Consider the following 20,345-nt stretch of genomic DNA (forward strand, 5'->3'; position numbering starts at 1 on the left):
AGAAGCCCGTGCACCGCAACAGAGAGTAGCCCCCCGCTCACCACAACTAGAGAAAGCCCGTGTGCAGCAATGAAGACCCAACGCAGCCAAAAATAAATATAATTAATTAATTAATTTAGAAAAAAAGATCAAGGTAGCGATTATGCTCTCTCATCAAATTCATTTAACTATAATCATGCCTGAAGTGAACAGCCAGTATCCGTTCTGAAAGGATGTCTCATGAAGCATCAGTATGGAATTCCAAGTTATGAAATTATACCTGACTCTGGTTCCTGACATAGGTGTCCCCGAAACAAGATAATAAGAAACTGCTCCTTCGGGTGTGGCTGCCGTGCCAGCTTCTGGAGCACAAGCCCCAGCCACCCCGGCCAGGAAAGAACCCCAGGCCCGGGGAGTTCCAGGACTTGCCCGCACAGGAACCCAGGTTTCCTGCGGCCAGAGTCACTGTTCCTACTTGTTTCCACACTGCCTTTCTAGCAAAATGCTAAAACTCTCAAACCGAAAAGAAAAAAGGATCACAGTCTTGCAATGTATCAAAATTACATTTCTCCTGCATGTTCCCTACCCAACAAAGCTCGATTCAAAGCAACACCCCCGCATGCTGATGTTTGGCCAAACCGGCTCAGGCTTCACAGCGGGGTCAGAAACATGACAAAGCCCGGCTAGGTTCCCAGATCTTCCATCCTGCCCGCTCTTAAGAAAAGCTCCCTCTCCCACTCCTTCCTCTGGGCACTCTCTCCCCCGACTTGAACTTTCCTGTGGTATTTCAAAACTTGCCTTATGAACCTGGACAAAACCTGAACAATCAAGGCCTTGGAAAACTGGAACGTTGTTTCCTGAACAATTTCAAACCTAAACATAAATGAGTGACCGTGTGTTCTGAGTTCTGGACAAAAGCCCCAAATGTCATTCTTTTGCCCCTGAACTGGTTCATCTGTACCTGTGCAAAGGAGCCCCCCACTTCCCTGGGTGGAAATAGTGCCGGTTACTGTGCTGTGTGTTTTAAGCTTTGGGTATTATTAAAGAGCATTCCCCTAAGGGCAAGAGATGTACCTGGATGATGGAGCACAGAGAACAAAGCGAGCGTGTGGAGGGAGTGACGGGCCAGCAGGGACTGGCGGGGTCAGCCGGCCAGTAGGCTCTGCCCCTCGGTCTCCCTGAGGCCCGGTCAGCGCACTGGGAACAGAGCAGGCAACATGCCCAAAAGCTAGAAGGCCGTGTGGGAGCTGTCACGGGGAGCGGATGTAGGTCAGCCCTTGGAGGTGAGTTGGTACCACACAGTGGCTAAGAGAGAGGACTCCGGCGCCAGTCCACCTTGGGCTTGGACCTCGGCTCCCACTTCTGGCTGGGTGACCTTGAGGAAGTAACCTGGTTTCTCCAGGTCTCAGTTTCCCCACCTCTAAAGCAGGGATCATCACAGCCACATTGATCAAGCACCTTCCACAAGCCAGGTCCTATTCCGAGAGCTTGATGTGCAACCTTCTGGACAACCACCTATGTCGATATATTCGATATGCATGTCCCCATTTTAACTGTCTAAGTCAATGTCTAAAGGTCACACAGCTGCTCCGTGGTGGAGCCCAGCCACAAGCCAGGCCATCGGACTCCAGAGCCTGCTCCTTTAACCATTAGACTCTCTTACCCCCATTTGGGGGTCATTTTGCAACAATGATTATTCATAAGATCCTCTGGGGGCCCCCCCCAAAAAATTTTATAAAACAATAGCTGAAGGAGCAGGCCCTATTCACCTAAGACTGGAACAAGCAGGAACAAGTTCCCCATGGCTCAGTTAGGCTCAAACCAAACTGGGAAGAGAGGAGAGGGCCAGGGCCCAGGGGAGGACGTCCAGAGGCTGATGCCATGAGGACCACCGAGAGACACCAAAGGGGGCTGCCAGATCCAGGTAAGAAGGCCAGAAGGGAGTCAAGATCCAGGTAAAGAAGAGCCTTCCACAGGGAGCCCAGTTATTGTCAGGAAATGTGACTGTCAATCCTGGAAATGACACCAACCCAAAATCTAAGAAGTTCAGCTCAGCATCCAACCTGGAGAAGGCTGGACAGAAGAATCACCACAGGCAAACCCTGGAGGATTAGCACAATGCCACCTAGAAGGCGGGTGTAGAAAAGGGGATGAGAAGAAGCCCAGGCCATTTGGGACTCAGGGTAAAACCTGGAACAATGCACAACTGCTATTTCTTAGTCTACGTTCCTATCCAAATATGTGTTACTTGTGTCAGCTCCCCTGAGAGACTAACAGTAAAAAGCCCTTACAAATGAAAAATATTGTGCATGTATTTCAGTGACAGCAAGGAAGTAGAGTTGATGGAAAAGACACAGCTTGCTTTGAAGACAGCTCCAGGAGAGGGAGAATTTGGAAATGAGAGACAAGTGGGCCAAGTCCCAAGGGCTTATTGGATAAAAGAATGAACTACGTGGCAGCCCGTTGAGGCTGCTGAGATGGATGCAGGGTAGCTAGGAGGAGGGCTTGTGTTCTCGGACTCATTATCTAACCCTTTGGTGACACCCACAAGGCCTGGAAGGGCCTTAGACCCAGAGAGGAGACAGTCATGGGGCGCTGCTGGCTGAGCACAAGCGCGTGGGAGCCCAGGGCAGGGTCTACACCCTGCTTTACTTTCCCATCAGGTCACCTTGTCATCAACAGTGTCAGCCTCTGATGAGCCTCCATCTTCTCTGCATCTCTATCCTTGTGAGGAGACGTGAAGGGAAAAAGGAGCTCTGGGTCTCTTCAAGACTAAGAGGTGGTCAGAACTGGGGCCTGTAAAAAGTGAGGGGATGGTCTGGGACCCTAGAAGCTGACCCCAAGAGGGTGACCCACGAAGGGAGCCCACAGAGAATGGGTATCCCGGACTGACCACCCTCCAGGCAGGGTAAGAACCTCCCCTCTGGCACCCAGAACCCACACCAGCTAATTCTCCTTCAATGCACGGAGAATAGGCACCCTGGTTGGGGAACTAGATCCCGCAAAAGGAGCGGCGCGGCCAAAAAAAACCAAACAAACAATGCTTTGCAAAGAATGACAATTATGCCAAAGCTGCACATTCCAATTTCTGGAATGAGGTATAAAGAAAAGGACTAGGGCTTCCCTGGTGGCGCAGTGGTTGAGAGTCCGCCTGCCGATGCAGGGGACATGGGTTTGCGCCCCGGTCCGGGAAGATCCCACATGCCGCGGAGCTCCCTCTCCTGGAGCTGTCTTCAAAGCAAGCTGTGTCTTTTCCACGCTGAGCCTGCGTGTCCGGAGCCTGTGCTCCGCAGCGGGAGAGGCCACAACAGTGAGAGGCCCGCATACCGCAAAAAAAAAAAAAAAAAAAAGAAAGAAAAGAAAAGGACTACATGAAATAAAACATAAAATATGTTGTGACTTGTTTAGTATGTAAAGTGATCGTTTTTGTATAACAAATACCAGTCACTTAAAACTTTTATAGATGACTTTGTCATGTCACATTTCCAAAATGCTCTAATGCAATAGAAACACTTAAAAAGCATTGCCCGTTACTCTCTGTTAACAGTGATGTGCTTGAGACCAACTCCCTGATGAAATATTGAAAACATCAGAAGAAGTGCAGATTTCAATGAGACTTGAGTAAGCCTTCCTAGAACCAACCAAAGATCCATCTATAAAACCTGGCGTGCGAGCACTGAGACTCACGCGCAAGCAAAGCAAAAGTACGACTCAACCAACATCAAGTGTTGACTCTGGACCAAGGAAAAGCATCACCTGGGCAGTGATTTTGCCCTCTTGGGGAAAAAGGAAAACAGTTCTGTGCTGACTATCTCTAGAAAATTCCTTTAATGACAAATGTATTTTTACATAAGTTTCCATAGCAATACTGTGGTTCAAATAGAAAAATAAAAAATTTTGTATGTCCAACAGGAAATAATTTTTGAGGTTGTGACTATATTTCTTTCCCCAGCCACCAACTAAGCTTGTCACCATTACCCTGCCTGGGAAAAGAAGCATACTGTTTTCTATGTAAGAAGATAAGGTATCAGGGTAAGCTAAAAGCAAACTGGACTCCATTTTAACAGAAGGCAATTTAGCATAAAATTCAAGGGTCTGGGCTTTGGAGTCAGAAAACCCTGCCTGTGGACCCTAGTTCCCTCCTAGATGTCAGACCCTGTTCCTCTTCTGCCTTAGATGCCCCTCCTGTAAAGTGGTCTACCTCGTAGAATCGCTATGAGAAATAGAGAGATTCTTGGAGCTAACACTTAGGGATCCTCAGTGAGATATTCAGCTTGAACACATGTATGTACTTCATTTCCCTTCTAAAAGAAATGAAATAGATAAAAACTCATGAGGATAAGGACACAGTTATGTACAAAAAAATGTCAACAAAATTCAGGAGATGGAAATTGGATGGAGGAATGGTATCTGACTCAGCAGAGTCCCTTCAGAGAGGGATGACAATGAGGGGCAAACTGAGTTGCTCCCACAAAACCCCAGGAAGACAAAGGGGCTGAAGCCCCAGGGGCCTAGGACGGCGTGGCTAAGGCATGAGGGGGACATGGAACTGAGTGGAAGGTTGAGGCACAGCAGGGTAGATCCCCAGATTCCCTTTTGACCCCAAGCAGCAATCACCTACCATTCTACAGATGAAAGCTATACATCCTGGAGAAATTAAGGCAGAGAGGCATGAAGGATGGAGGGAGCAAGCTATAGGACAAGAAATGGGGATTCCATGAACGTCTGCCTGCTGAATGGTGAGACCCCTGGCTCGTTGCCCTGTCCTGCTCCCGGATGCTGGCAGCCAGGCACATACTTCCGCCATCCTCCCTCCAACCCCAATCACACCCCAACAAAAGATTCAGGGGCTCCTTTATAGAGAAATTGAACAGCGTCAAAGAATAATTCAGAATTTGGGGGTCCCCCAACAAAAAAGCCAGCTAGCCACCCAATCACGCTACAGTGAGGAAAAAAAGGAAAAAACAAACAAACAAACAAACCGTTGTCAAGCCTCGTGTGTTCGCTCAGAGGTTCCTATCAGCACGTAACACAATTGTTCTAACCTAGCAGGTTCTCCAAATATTTGTTGAATGGGGAAATCAATAAATGTTAATTGTAGGGCTTCCCTGGTGGCACAGTGGTTGAGAGTGGGCCTGCTGATGCAGGGGACACGGGTTCGTGCCCCGGTCCCGGAGGATCCCACATGCCGCGGAGCGGCTGGGCCCGTGAGCCATCACCGCTGAGCCTGCGTCAGTCCTTGGTGTGAGTTCAAGGTTAGGAGCAAGACTGGAGTTGTGATAAACAACATCACAGAGGCAATATTGCCTGTCCACATTAGGCATTGTAAATTCATGCTCAAAATATCTTGATACTAAAACAGCATTGTAAAGCAACTGTACTCCAATAAAAAAAATTTTTTTTGATAATAAAATTTAACTTGGTTTTTTTTTTTTCTTTTTTTTTTTTACAGTACGCAGGCCTCTCACTGTTGTGGCCTCTCCCGCTGTGGAGCACAGGCTCCGGATGCGCAGGCTCAGCGGCCATGGCTCACGGGCCCAGCCGCTCCGCGGCATGTGGGATCCTCCCGGACCAGGGCACGATCCCGCGTCCCCTGAATTGGCAGGCAGACTCTCAACCACCGTGCCACCAGGGAAGCCCTTAACCTGTTTTTAAAATAGACTCTATTTTTGAGAACAGTTTCAGATTTACATTAAATATGAAAAGAGTTATAGATAGTTCCCATATACCCTATACCTAGTTTTCCCTATTATTAACATCTTACATTAACATGATACATTCATTACAATTAATGAACCAGTGTTGATACATTATTTTAAACTAAAGTCCATATTTTATTCAGATTTCCTTAGTTTTAACCAAATGTCCTTTTCCTGTTCCAGGATTCCATCCGGGAGCCCACATTACGTTTAGTCATCCATCAGCTCTCCTTAGGTTCCTCTTGGCTTTGACAGTTTTTCAGACTTTCTTTGTCTTTGACAATTTGCACAGTTTTGAGGAGTTTTTGGCAGTTACTTTGCAGAATGCCCTTCTATTGGGATTATGGGGGTCTGGGAGAAAGACCAGAGGTAAAGTGCTGTTTTCATCACAATGGTATCAAGAGTGCATACTAGCAACATGACTTATCACTGTTGATGTTGACCTTGATTATCTGGCTGAGGTGATATCTGTCAGATTTCTCCACTATAAAGTTACTCCTTCTGCTCCCCTTTCCACACTGTGCTCTTTGGAAAGCAGTCACTGTGCACAGCCCACAGTTACGAGTGGAGAGTTAAACTGCCTCCATCAGGGTGAAGAATCCACATAAATTATTTGGAATTCTTCTGCAGAGGACATTTGTGTCTTTCCCTCTTTTTGTTTATTTACCCAATCCTTTATTTATATCAGTATGGACTCTTGGACATTTATTTATACTTTGGGTTATAATCCAACACTATTTTATCACTCAAAATCTTCCAGGGCCTCCCTGGTGGCGCAGTGGTTGAGAGTCCGCCTGCCGATGCAGGGGATGCGGGTTCGTGCCCCGGTCTGGGGGGATCCCATATGCCGCGGAGCGGCTGGGCCCGTGAGCCATGGCCGCTGGGCCTGCGCGTCCGGAGCCTGTGCTCCGCAACGGGGAAGGCCACAACAGTGAGAGGCCCGCATACCGCAAAAAGAAAAAAAAAAAAAAAAATCTTCCAGCTTCGGCCGTTGAAGCTCTTTCAGTGGGTTCCAGTCTCCCTTTGACATGCCCCCAGTCAATGCGGGATTGGTTTGGTTTGGCTTTAAGGACTTTCCTACTCTCTGGCACTGCAAGAATCAACCTGTTTCTTAATTCACGTCCTCAGCATACCCTGATTTAAGGTGGCCCCAGAAGTAGGTAATTAAAAGGATGTCCCTGCCTTTTATCCAAGGGAAGGGATGTTTCTAGACTGTAAGGCTTCGGGGAGCTCACCTTTTTTTTTTTTTTTTTTTTTGCGGTACGCAGGCCTCTCACTGTGTGGCCCCTCCCGTTGCGGAGCACAGGCTCCGGACGCGCAGGCCCAGCGGCCATGGCTCACGGGCCCAGCCGCTCCGCGGCATGTGGGATCTTCCCGGACCGGGGCACGAACCTGCGTCCCCTGCATCGGCAGGCAGACTCTCAACCACTGCGCCACCAGGGAAGCCCCGGGGAGCTCTATTTGTTGCAGGACTATTTATTGCAGGACTATTTATTGCAGGACTTTATTTGTTGCAGGATTTTGTGAAGATGAAGTTGCATCTATTTGTTGCAGGACTTTGTGAAGATGAGAATACACATGAACACCCAGCACAGCGCCGGGCCCAAAGTTGTTGCTTAAAAAATGGTTAGCCTCATAGGAGAAAGTTCGAGATAGCAGGTCCACTCAGCGGAGATCCTGGCGTTGGAAGGAAGAAAGACCAGCTCTCCCATCAGCCAGAGCTCCATCAGTTCAAAACCAAACAAATGACTCATGAATTCTAATCCATTCTTCTACTCTCAGCTTCCCTTCTTCATGCTGGGAGGCCAAATTACAGTATTTTATTATTTTGCCTCTTTACTGTGTATTTTATTTATCTCTTGTTGGGCTGCCTAGTTTTAGGCATTTTTTTCAAAAGCCCTGCTTGTTCCTACCTGCTATTTGTATTCTTGGTAAAACCACCAATCGCTACAATGTACCTCTCCCAACCTTCGGGAGGATTTCTATGTTATATTCTTGCCAAACTGCTAGCTTCATTAATCTGGAACTGGATGCTGAAATTCCACTTACTGTTTTGATCTATATGTTCTCTCAGTATGTTTGTCATTTTCCAGAATCAGAGCTTCTGCTCCTGGATCAGTGGCTGCTCACGATGGCCCCCACCAACCAACCACCAACTGAATAATGGAACAGCTCTTGATAGAATAAAGGTGGGTTGTATCAGACTTCTCAATTGACCTGAAATCAGGAAGAGCAACAGTGCTGCAGTCAGCCATCCTCTGCATATAGAGCATAAGCTGGTGTCTGGCTTTCCTTCACTAAGCTCCAAGAGGTCAAGCCACCTCTGTCTTGTTTACTGCTGTATCCCCACAGTGTAGCACAGCGCCTGACACATAGTAGGTGCTAAATGAATACTGAATGAATGAATGAATGGGTTTTTTTTTAAAGTAGGCACTCCAGTTTTTCTTTCATTTCCTAGTAGATGCAGAAAAAGTGCTCTTTTCCTCACTCCAAAGGTTGGCTCCATTTTATGTGGCCTACCATGTTCACTGTCTTCTAAACTGTAATTTGAGTTACAGACTGGGAGGCAGTGCTTCCAGCCAGGGCCCTGGAAAAGACAGAGCCAAGATGAATTTGAATAAGAATGCTCTAGTCTAAATGTCTGTGTCCCTTTAAAATTCATATGCTGAAACCTAATCCCCAATGGGATGATATTTGGAGAAGGGGCCTTCGGGCGGTGAGTAGGTCAGAAGGGTGGAGCTCTCAAGAACAGGGATACAGAGGCCCAACTGTACTGTGCTATTTTTATGTAAGGGACTTGAGCATCTGCACATTTTCATATCAGAGGGGACTCCTGGAACCAATCCCCCATGGTTACCGAGGGATACCTGTCACTACAGGGTCTTGTGAAAAAGACCCCAGAGAGCTCCCTCACCCCTTCCACTACATGAGGACACAGTGGTCTATGATCCAGGAAGCTGGCTCTCACCAGACACTGAATCTGCCAGCACCTCTATCTTGGACTTTCCAGACTCTAGAACTGTGAGAAAGAAATTTGTGTTGTTTATAAACCACGCAGCCTGTGGTATTTTGTTATAGCTCTCACCTCCTTCTCCACTGAACTTTCCCAACCACCCTAACCATACATAACCTTCCAGGCCTGGCCCCTGCCCAACACCAAGATGGACCTCTTCCATGAAGCCTTCCCAGCCCCACTGACTCACCTTCCTTTAAACCTATAGCATGAATGACCCATGAGGTCCCTCCACATGACAGGCATACTTTTTGAAGACACTTCTTGCACTGCCATTTTCTCTCTTATAATCTCACACTTTATGACTATTCCACTTTTCGTGTCTTCATATCTTCCCAACTACATTAAAAAATTCCTTGGGACTTCCCTGGTGGCGCAGTGGTTAAGAATCCACCTGCCAATGCAGGGGACATGGGTTTGAGCCAGGAAGATCCCACATGCCGCAGAGCAACTAAGCCCGTGCACCACAACTACTGAGCCTGCGCTCTAGAGCCCACGAGCCACAACTACTGAGCCCACGTGCCACAACTACTGAAGCCCGCGTGCCTAGAGTCCATGCTCCGCAACAAGAGAAGCCACCGCAGTGAGAAGCCCACGCACCGCAGCGAAGAGTAGCCCCCGCTCGCCGCAACTAGAGAAAGCCCGCGCACAGCAACAAAGACCCAATGCAGCCAAAAATAAATAAATAAAATAAATAACTTTATAAAAAAAAATTCCTTGAGAGCAGAGATTGTCTCATTTCTTTACAGTTCTCTCTGACGCGCACCACCCCTGGCACATGGAAAGTTCTTTCTAAAGTCCACCTTCCAGGCACTAGCTTTAATCACTACATCCCTTCATAAAAAAAGTCAAAGAAAGGAGGATGAGGAGAGAAGTTCAGAGAAAGGAAAGCGAGAGGATGGGGCAAGGCAAAGAACAGGAGAAAATCAAAATACAAAGGATTGAGCCAAGACACGCCCTGAGGTTAAATTTCGTTGAAATAGTGGATTAGAAAATCCGGTGCTGCTAAGGAAGAAAGGACGAAGCATTGTAAGCCAACTTAATAACCCCCGCAGTGCCTTCCTCATCTGCATTTCACACTGAATAGTAGGACTCTTTACACAAGCTCCAACTACCTGCCTTGTGCTGGACTTGTGCTAAGTTAAATACTATTCCAAATAGCAGACCCTTAGCCACCTGGAAATCATAGAACATAGGTTTTCCAAGCTGGAAGAGCTATAAGAGACCAGTCAAGGTTACAGTACTAAACTTAAAGTCCAGTGTCTCCTTTCAAAATATACATGACCCTCTGGAAATGGTATGAAATATCTAGTATAAGCCCATGTAAACCTGTCTCGGAAGAAGACATACATTTCATCAGATTCTTAAAGGGGTCAGGTTGCCAAAAGGTTACAGATTGCTCCTCGGGGCTAAGTCCTTGATGTTACAGACCAGAAAGGTTAGCAAGTGGACCCACAGAAACGGGGCCAGGCAGGGAAAGCACCAGAATCCCGACCCAATTCTCCTGACTTCTAGCTGCCCCTTTCCCTCCCAAGCTTACACTCCCCCCGCTTTTGTTGTAAAGGGATTTTCTTTGTGACACCGTTTGCTCTAACAGGATTTGACCTGTGGCGTTCCGGATGCTTTGCTCTGTTACATTTTAAGCGTCTTCCATTTGCCTGCTTTCCTTCATTCACCCTAATGATGCCCACAGAGATGTAATTGTCTCACTTCTCTTTTTCTATTATCACCTTATCTGGCCTTTGCCCACTCTCTTTTCTGCTACACATGGAATGTCTCTGGGTACCCTTTTGTCCTCCCATCCTGATTTTATGAGAAGTATTTATTTCCATGTTTTCTGTATTTGCCTGGATGTATCCTCACAGAGCTGATGGTAAAACTCTTCTGTCTCAGCAGGAAACGATTGCTCACGGCAATTACGCCTGCTGTCTTCCTTTTCATTTTCCTTCAGCTCTTGATGAAATTGTGTTTCCAGAAACCCTATGAATTCTTTCTCCGACTCTTACGTAACTCAGTGTATTCAGCCATTTCTTTTCCATATTTTTTTGTTTGGTTGGTTGGGCGTTTCGCTCCTTTTCTCTTCAAATAATTTGGTGGCTCTTTTATCGTCCGTTTCTCTCACACTGTAGAGAATTTTCTGCATCCAAATGAATGGCTCAAGATTCAGTCAGATTTGGTTGGTATTTGTATCATTAGCTGCAAAAATGAGTCTATGAACCTGCCAGTTGTTTGTGAGCCTGTTTCGTTGATTTGATGTTTTGGGGGGACTTTTCTTGTTTACTCTTTTAGGGGGAAGGGATGTTCATTTTGGGTCCAGTCTTAGGGCTAAAGTTTAGAATGTGTTTTTTTGCCCCAAGTTGTATCCTTCATACCTTTAAAGAGTTTGCCCCTTGGGCACAACTCAACGTGTGTGTGTCTATGTGTGTGTGTTTTCTGGGAATGATTCTAGAGAATATTTCATTGGGGCTGGAATATGGGTTTCAACATCTTCTCTATAAATAAATCAACACGTGAGGATAAATTCTCAATTCCACTCCCCCTACCCCACCCAGCCCCATGCTCTTGTCCCATCCTACTCTCAAGGTAAGATTCCAACCCTAAAGAGGAGCAATAGCAAAATTAAGTCAGAAATCAGGCCCTTAAATACCACATGAGGGTTCAGAAGAGGCCAACAGAGTCATAGAAAGGGGTGAGGGATAAGGAGGCAGGCTGGAGGGTTGCAGGAGAAGATAATCCAAGAGCAACTTGGACACCAGACTATTCTTTCTTTGGGCCAAGGGGTTGACTGATAGTAAATGTGCCTTAAGAACAAATGAGACTAATTGATTGTATCTGCTGGGACAAGGAGAGAGAAAATCCATCCTAAGCCCCACTGAATAAGCAAAGGAGTGAAGGAGGGGTAATACTGAACCTTCACTATACTTCCTGGCAGGGTAGGACCGATTGTATAAGGAGTTCATGATGAGCCCTAGGAAAGGAGTTGAGGGAGGCAGAGGCAGTGAGGCAGGGCCTGACATCCTTAGGGCTTTCACTATGGCAACCGCTTGCATCGCACTTGTTCTCCTCTGTGTGCGTGGTACCCCGGTGAACCTTGAACCCTGCCAGGGGTGCCATCAAAGTTCGATCAAAGTGTAAACTGTATTTTTGCTGTAAATGAGAACACATACAGGCAATGCCTACCAGATAAAATCTTGAGCTGAATGGGTCACAGTATGCAGCCTGGGGTCTGGTACAAGTTCCTGCCAGTAGAAGGAAACAGGTATAGGGTAATGTCAAGCCAGCCTGGAAGAGATATCCCACGTTCAATGCAACTCACTAGGCCTTTGTCCCTATGAATTTACAAGACAGTGTAGCCCAGCCAGTTAACAACTCTATGCAAACAGCATTTGGTGCTAAAAGAGTCGGCAAATAAATAATGTGATAACTGTTTAAAACATTTTTCAATTTTCTATTTTTTTTCTTTGACTTTCAAGGGTGCTGGCAAAAAATTCAAGTATTCAAAAGGTTGCCATGAATTCAGAAAGAACCAGTGGAACAGATGATAGGATTTTAGAAACTTGGAAATAAAAAAATAAAAATAAGACACATGCATTCTCTTCCTCCCTCTGAAGATACTCAGAATGCCACCAATGGAACTTTGAGAGACAATATAATGAAGCAAACAGTGGTATCAGAAAATGAAGGCATTGACTTAACTCTGCCTTTCACATGATATAGGTCCCTGGGCAAGTTACCAAACTTCTTAGATTCTCAGCTACCTTATTCATACAATGAAAAGGTCAACCTGATTAGTGAAAGTAGACTTTCTCAGAAAAGGCTAATTGAAGAAAACTAAAGACATCAATGAGCCAAGTGTGTTCCTTTGTTCACTCAGAAAGTGAATTACTGGGTTTCCCTGGTGGCACAGTGGTTAAGAATCTGCCTGCCAATGCAGGGGACACAGGTTCGTGCCCTGGTCCGGGAAGATCCCACATGCCGCGGAGCAACTAAGCCCATGTGCCACAACTACTGAGCCTGCGCTCTAGAGCCCGCGAGCCACAACTACTGAAGCCCACACACCTAGGGCCCATGCTCTGCAACAAGAGAAGCCACCGCAGTGAGAAGCCTACTCTCGGCAACTAGAGAAAGCCCATTTGCAGCAAACAAGACACAACACAGCCAAATAAATAAATAAATAAAATTTATTAAATAAAAATAAATAAATAAATAAGAAAGTGAATTACTTTGCTGATTCCCCATGGCAAAAAGTGAATATTATATCAATTACTTTATGAATAGAAGAATATTAATGATAATATAATCATTGCATTTACTCTATTAAAATGTTAACAACGAGACATTTTTGAGAAAAGACAATAAGGACACAATTTTCTAATCTTTCCATCCTTCCAGCTGTTTCCATTGCCTCTGAGCACTCACAGAATGCCCTCACTGCCATGACTTCATTTCTTCCTCCAAGACACCCTGGGAGAAAAGCATATTCATCACCCTCATTTTACACATGAGAAAACTAAGGACAGTGAATTGAAAGCAGAGTGGAAGCTAGAATTAGTTCATTATGTTCAATGCATGGCACAAATGTGGGGAGTTTTTTATACTATATAACAGAATGTGTCAACATTTAGAAGACGTGCATAGCTCAGTGGACCAATATTTCCCAAACAACCAATGAAAAACAACACAACATCATGCATGGGCAAGGGATCCATTCAAAGTACAAGACAGATCAATGAGTTTTAACAGAATATGAAAAGTTCATTGATCTCTTTTCAGATTTCATATTATAACTAACCTGTAAGGAACCACCCCTTGTTGAGTTTTAGAGTAGTATCAGAGATGAATGTCCATGATTGTCTGAAAAGGCTGTGACAATGCTGCTTCCTTTTCCAACTACATATCTATGTAAAGCGGGATTTTTTTTTTCATATACTTCAACTTCAAACAAAACAACATATCCCAACAGATTAGATGCAGAAACAGAAAGGAGAATTCAGTTATCTTTGAATAAACCAGAATTTAAAGAGATTTACAAAGATGTAAAGCAATGCCACTCTTCTCGCTAATTTTTTTGTTTCAGAAAACAGAACTTTTTAATTTTTAAAATGTTATGTTCACATGTAATGAGTTTATTACTGTTATTTTTAATGAATTAATAAATAATCTTTTTTTAGTTTCTAACATGGTAAATATGGATAGATATAACCCATATAAACATAAATCTCTGGGGTTCTCAATAATTCTTAAAAATGTAAAGAATCCTGACCAAAAAGTATAGAGAAGGCCACTATATCATGATAAAAGATTTACTTCACCAGGAAGATAGAACAAATCTAAATGTGTATACACTTTAAAAAGTAGCCCCCCTCGGGCTTCCCTGGTGGCGCAGTGGTTGAGAGTCCGCCTACTGATGCAGGGGACACGAGTTCGTGCCCCGGTCCGGGAAGATCCCACATGCCGTGGAGCAGCTGGGCCCGTGAGCTATGGCCGCTGAGCCTGCGCGTCCGGAGCCTGTGCCCCGCAACGGGAGAGACCACAACAGTGTGAGGCCCACGTACCGCAAAAAAAAAAAAAAGTAGCCCCCCTCAAATATATAAAGCATAGAACTTAGCAAGTCCACTGTCATAATGGAAGGTCTCATCCTACCTCTCTCAGTTATTGTTAAGTCACACAGCAAAAATGAGCCCAGAGATTCTATCAGTCAGATCTTAGCAGAAAAGTGATGCCACACTCAGATGAGGTGAAGAGAGAGAGTTTAATTAAATATTCACAAGGTATGGGTGAGGTTAAGGGACCCCAACCAGGGATGGATACAGAAGCACTTCCAGGGCTAGCAACAGGGGCAGCTTACCCCACCTAGGCCTAAAGGACTCGGTCACCAACACCAGTGAGAGCTGTAGCTGAAGGAGATGGTGCCTGACAAGCTCGGTGGCCTTCTTCAGAGGACTGCAGTCTTTGCTGAAATGCCCAAGAAGGAGGGAGCTCGATGAGTTAATATTCTGACCTTTCTCTCTACCTCTTTCCAATCTCCTACCCACATCCCCATTGGCTGAGCCAAGGAAGCCAGGAGTAGGGAGTCCTTGATTTAGTGCATACAGTCAGCCTCCTGCAGCACAAAGCAGGGTGAGGAAACTTAGAAAGAACATCTGGAGGGGCCAAGGAAGAAAAGCCAGCACAGACATAGCTGATCTGAACAACATCATTTTTAGGTTTAGTTCACTGGATGCAAATAGAAGCCTGGATCCAACAAGTAAAGAATGTACATTCTTTCCAAGTATCTGCATGGGACATTGATAAAAACTGACCATGGGGCTTCCCTGGTGGCGCAGTGGTTGAGAGTCCGCCTGCCGATGCAGGGGACGCGGGCTCATGCCCCCGTCCGGGAAGATCCCACATGCCGCGGAGCGGCTGGGCCCATGAGCCATGGCCGCTGAGCCTGCACGTCCGGAGCCTGTGCTCCGCAACGGGAGAGGCCACAACAGTGAGAGGCCCGTGTACCGCAAAAAAAAAAAAAAAAAAAAAAAAGACCACACAGGCTTCCCTGGTGGTGCAGTGGTTGGGAGTCCACCTGCTGATGCAGGGGACACGGGTTCGTGCCCCGGTACAGGAAGATCCCACATGCCGTGGAGCGGCTGGGCCTGTGAGCCATGGCTGCTGGGCCTGTGCGTCCAGAGCCTGTGCTCCGCAACGGGAGAGGCCACAACAGTGAGAGGCCCACATACTGAAAAAAAAAAAAAAAACACAATTCTAGGCCAACAAGCAAGTCTCCGCAAATTTCAAAATATCCATGTCAAATAGAACCTGCCCTCTGATCACAAAACAATTCAATACTGAGGGATCAGAAGTCAATCACAAAAAGATAGTGGGGGCCTGGGGGGACCTACATATTTGAAACTTTTAAGAACAAATTTCTAACAACTCAAGAAAAAAGTCATGGAAATTCAGACATACTCAGAAATTAATGATAACGAAAACACTACCTATCAAACCTTGTGGATGTAGCAAAAATAGTAGAGAGAGAGAGATGTATATCCTTAAATGCTTATGTTAGATCATTTAAAAACCAAAAATTAATGAGCTAAGCATCCAATTTAGGACATTCGAAAAAAAAAGTTGATAAAAATATAAGTGCAGAAATGAATGAAATGGAAAACAAACACAAAAAAATAGAGATGATCAACAAAGCCAAGTGTTGGTTCTATAAGATTAAAATGAAGAAACTCTTTGTGAAATCAATTTTTAAGAAAGATGAGCAAGCAAGAACACACAAAGTTTCATCTCTGCGTCCCTCTTCATGGCCTCAGTCCCTACATGTCCAACCTCCAGCCATCATTTCTCTTGCTTTATGTGAGCTGAAAGGGCGTCTGTGAAATTATAGCCTAAATGAGCAAAGTACACAGCTGATTAGGTGACCTTACAGCGTCTGTTGAAATTCTTACAGATTCTGCTGCGTCTCTGGGCTTAGCAGCAACGGCTCTGGGTTCTGTGCTCCTGGGTCCTGGAGGGCAGGCTTTGCTACCTACATGAGGATTAAAAAAGCAAAAGGGATGCTCAGTGCCTAAAATGCAAAAAGAGTAGAAGTGAAGCTCCTGAGGGGGGCGGGGTGGGGAGGAGGATAGTGCTGACCTCGGAGGTTAAACAAGCCAAAGACAAACCAGAGACCTACATCACTATTTTATCTAGAGCCGGCTCTGCACTCAGCTGTTCATGAGGCATGTGAATGAACACCGCTGTTCAGGTGGGATTTGGGTACTGAAGGGCTCTCCGTGGCTACAGAAAATCTTTTTGTTGTGCTGTTGGGGGAATTTTCTTTGGGTTTTTGTATTTTCCATTTTTCTTCTGCTGCTTTATAATAATACCTTTTCTGCAGGGACCACAAACCCCCTCACAGTCTTCAGGCACCTTTATAAAATGCAGGCCCATTTACACATCCTATCTCAAGATGTGTGGACCAGAAATAAACATTCCCCCAAATCAAGCATACCCCAGGGTTTTATATTCATGGAAGACTGTGAACAGCAAAACGAACCGTGAACCAGGTGCAAAGAGTCATTTCCAGCTTCATAATTACTGAAGGGAGATGGCATTTCTAAACCTTAGGTGTGGAAATGAAGTTGGCATAGGACAGAGGTGCTATTACACAGGTTAAATAATGCCAACTACACTATAAATTAATAATATCAACACTCTAACTTTGAAATCTATTTATTGTTAATGCATCTCAAACTACAGCTGAATAAACGCTTAAAACGGAAATACAGTGGTTCCTTTCTCTCACATCAAAAGTTGGTTCAAGTCCTTTTCACTCTTGAAATGATTGGTCATTAATAACTAAAATATCCCATGTAGTTGGAGAGAAATCCCTGCATTCCAATTTATTGGAAACTCAATTCAGAATTCAATTGAAAATATCAATATTCTTCATTCAGAGAAACAGCTCCCAAATAACTCTTTCATCTCCAACTTTAATTAAAAGAACTGTCTACGAATTGCATGTTCTGTTGCTTTACACACACATTAAAAAACAGAAATGGACTGAAAGTGATTGATATTATCCTTGCAGTAATGACTTTAAAATTTTCTCACCCTGGTCATTTATAATCACCATAAATAAGTGAAATACTTGTCACTATTTGTTTAATGCCTAAGGAAAGAGACCTCATCTGTTCTCCAGTCATTTCTTCAACATGATAGAACTCTGACTTGAAAAAGAATTTTCTTCTGTTTCAATATCTGGGTATGATGAGATCTCCATGGACGATTATTATTCTTTTGTTTTTTCATTTTAAATTTGGATTATTCTTGTATATGCATGAAGTCATATTCCATACTTTTTAACTCTATGACCCAGAGATCAGAAACAATATTTATCAATAATCTCTGAAATTGCCCAGTAAATACAATACATAATGATTTTACTGTTCCAAGGTTTGCATTATATTGGCATTTGTATTCCTACTATCAACCTAAGACATAGATAAGGTAATAAACCTCTAGGCTAAATCTTATTACACAAGACTGTAATTCTTCTGAATTCTTCTTAAGAATTACCATATGCAAAATATGAATGTTTTCTTGGCTCAACCTATTTTTCTTCCTTTGAAACCTGGAAATTATTTTTGTTAAAAATTGTAATGTAATTCCATGATAAGTCTTACTGCACGTGGGGTACAAGGGGTTCACCTTATTTAAATAAAAACATGGCTCCCATGCAAGAGCAATACTGAATTTTCACCCAAAACTGCATGTAAATGATGTGTAAATGAAGTGCTCCCTGAAGAGGCATTAATGAGCATTAAGAGGGAAGACCGTAAAACTCCATCATTTCAGTGGTCCCAGCCCAAAGGTGCTTGAGTCGCTTTGACACATCTGAGTGTGACAGCTTCATAGACATTGTTTCAGGCTGCTGGGTCCAAACTCAGTGGAAAAGAGGGAATGGAAATAAGTCCAGGGAGTCACTGAAGGTTGTAGCCCATACCCTTGGCTCCAGTTCACAAAGCTGATCACTTTCCCAGACTAGACTGGCCTCCTCCTTGACGAAGGAGGGCTCTATGTAATTTTACTTTAAATAAGTGATGAGCAACAGATAAGCCAATCAGTTAACTTTTTGCTTGAATCCAAATCTTGAGCAATGTTTGTGAGATGCTTCCCAAAGGACAGGAAGTGGTTCCTATCCCTCCTGGAACATCTCAGAGAGAGCAGCCTCTCCAGAGTTGCTACTCCAAGCTTTGCCTCACATGCTGAAGGTGTGCAGGGTGAATACCTAATGATTCATCTTCTGCTATGGGCATTCAGAATAAAAATACTCTGCCTCTTGCCAGCCAAAGACTACTATTTGTAGATTTTTCTCCCATAAAGGAGACCCCATACAACAGTCCCATCTCAGTAAGAATGCACCTGATCATATAGGAAAACAGATCCAATGCTGTTATGGGATCTTTACATATCCCAGTACCTATCAAGCCTTAAGCATGGTAGATACTCAAAATTATGTCATACAAGTCAACCTTAGGCATTTTGTAAATATCAAGGGTGGATATATACCATCCATGCATGTACTTGTATCCAATCCCCTAGGCCTGCATTTGCACCATGTCTAGCTGGAGGTGGGAGTGAAACCTATGTACAGAATACAATGTCTTCACTCAGTTTGTAAGAAAATTACCCATAAATTGGCCTCATTAATATCATTCTCCACTGATATCATCAACCCACTGAATGTTCTACTTCTCAGTTATTTTGTTGAAGGAATATATTTTATAGCTAATATGGAAATTAATATCTAAATATTGGGATCAAAGAATATATTTCCAGGAAATAAATAAATATGTATGTATAGGCGTATATATACACACACACACGTATATTACACACACACACATATACACACGCTATAGTCATCTGACCTCATGGATTAGTTTATTTTACAAATAATCGTTTCTTTTCGAAAACAAGTCTTGATTTTTATCAATTTTATGACATTCCTTTTTTAATATGTGAATGCAATAATGTAATTTAAACTTTTCTCAATATTTAGGGTTGACCTTAGAACAAAAGTTAATGTTCTGTGGTGTGATGAATTGGGAGATTGGGATTGACATATATAAACTAATGTGTATAAAGTGGATAACTAATAAGAAACTGCTATATAAAAATAAATAAAATAAAATTCAAAAAAAAAAAGTTAATGTTCTGTCCTGTAATACAGCGGTACTATCGGCGCCTGTCAATGTACATAAAACTCTCTTTTTGGGGGGTTACACTGAAAGGCTTCAATCTCGGGGTGGGGAGAAGGTGTCTGTTTTTGATTACGTCTTTGCTTGTTTGGGGAGTTCTGTCTCCTCAAGCGAGAGAACGAGAGACCGTCATCACTTCTCCCTGCTGTCATGCGTCGTCTGCCTCTGACTCTCTTCTTTCCTCCTCAACACATACCCCACGACACCACTGCATCTTCTGATGCTAAATGCTTGTTGGAATGTTCATTCACTCATTTCTTCATCCTACTAGTACTTAATGAGCGTCTCCTATGTGCCAGGCACCATCCTGAGGATAGTGTAGAACCTGTTCTCGTGGAACCCACAGCCAGTGGGTGCAGATAGACATTAGTCAGAGAATCGCACAAATAAATGCAACGTCCCCTCTGAGGAATGAGAGACTCCGATGCAGTGGAGAACCTGGCACTGGTCAGGGAGGCCAGAGGAGGCTTCTTTGAGCAAGTGGTGTTTGAGCTGAAATCCGGAAGTGTTGACTCGGTGAGGAAGAGCCTACAGAGCTTTCCTAGCAGTGGGAAACATGTGTGCAAAACCCCTATGGTCTAAGAGAACAAAAAGAATCCACGACACAGGACCCTCATGGCCGAGACCCAGGCCTTTCAGTCTCTAGTCTAAGAGCAATAGTGGGCAGCTGAGGTACAAGTGAGTGGGGGACAGGTGACAACAAATTTTGCATTTTGGAAACACCACCCTGGCCACAGAATGGAGGATGGTTTGGATGTGGGCAAGTGTGTACATCCAATAGGAGACTGTGGCAGTACATCCAGTGGCTTGGACTAAGGCCTGGACTCCACAGAAATCTATGAACTTGGGTGGGAAAACAAGCACTTCTTTACTTTCACCAACTTCTGTTTGAAATTTAATATTTCCTTCCATGATGACTGT

At 44.3% G+C, this 20,345-nt stretch overlaps 1 long non-coding RNA gene across 1 annotated transcript in view; it reads right to left on the minus strand.

Annotated features, from left to right (window-relative positions):
• The window catches only part of LOC309809595, a 55,967-nt gene extending 39,760 nt beyond the window's left edge, over positions 1-16,207 (minus strand). The window contains exon 1 of the long non-coding RNA XR_014294878.1: positions 16,128-16,207. This is a non-coding gene — a long non-coding RNA (uncharacterized lncRNA). The remainder of the gene's footprint in view (positions 1-16,127) is intronic.
• Between the last annotated feature and the right edge of the window lie 4,138 nt (positions 16,208-20,345).

This window comes from Mesoplodon mirus (assembly GCF_964341445.2).
Source record: "Mesoplodon mirus genome assembly, chromosome: 8".
Taxonomy (NCBI): Eukaryota; Metazoa; Chordata; class Mammalia; order Artiodactyla; family Ziphiidae; genus Mesoplodon; species Mesoplodon mirus.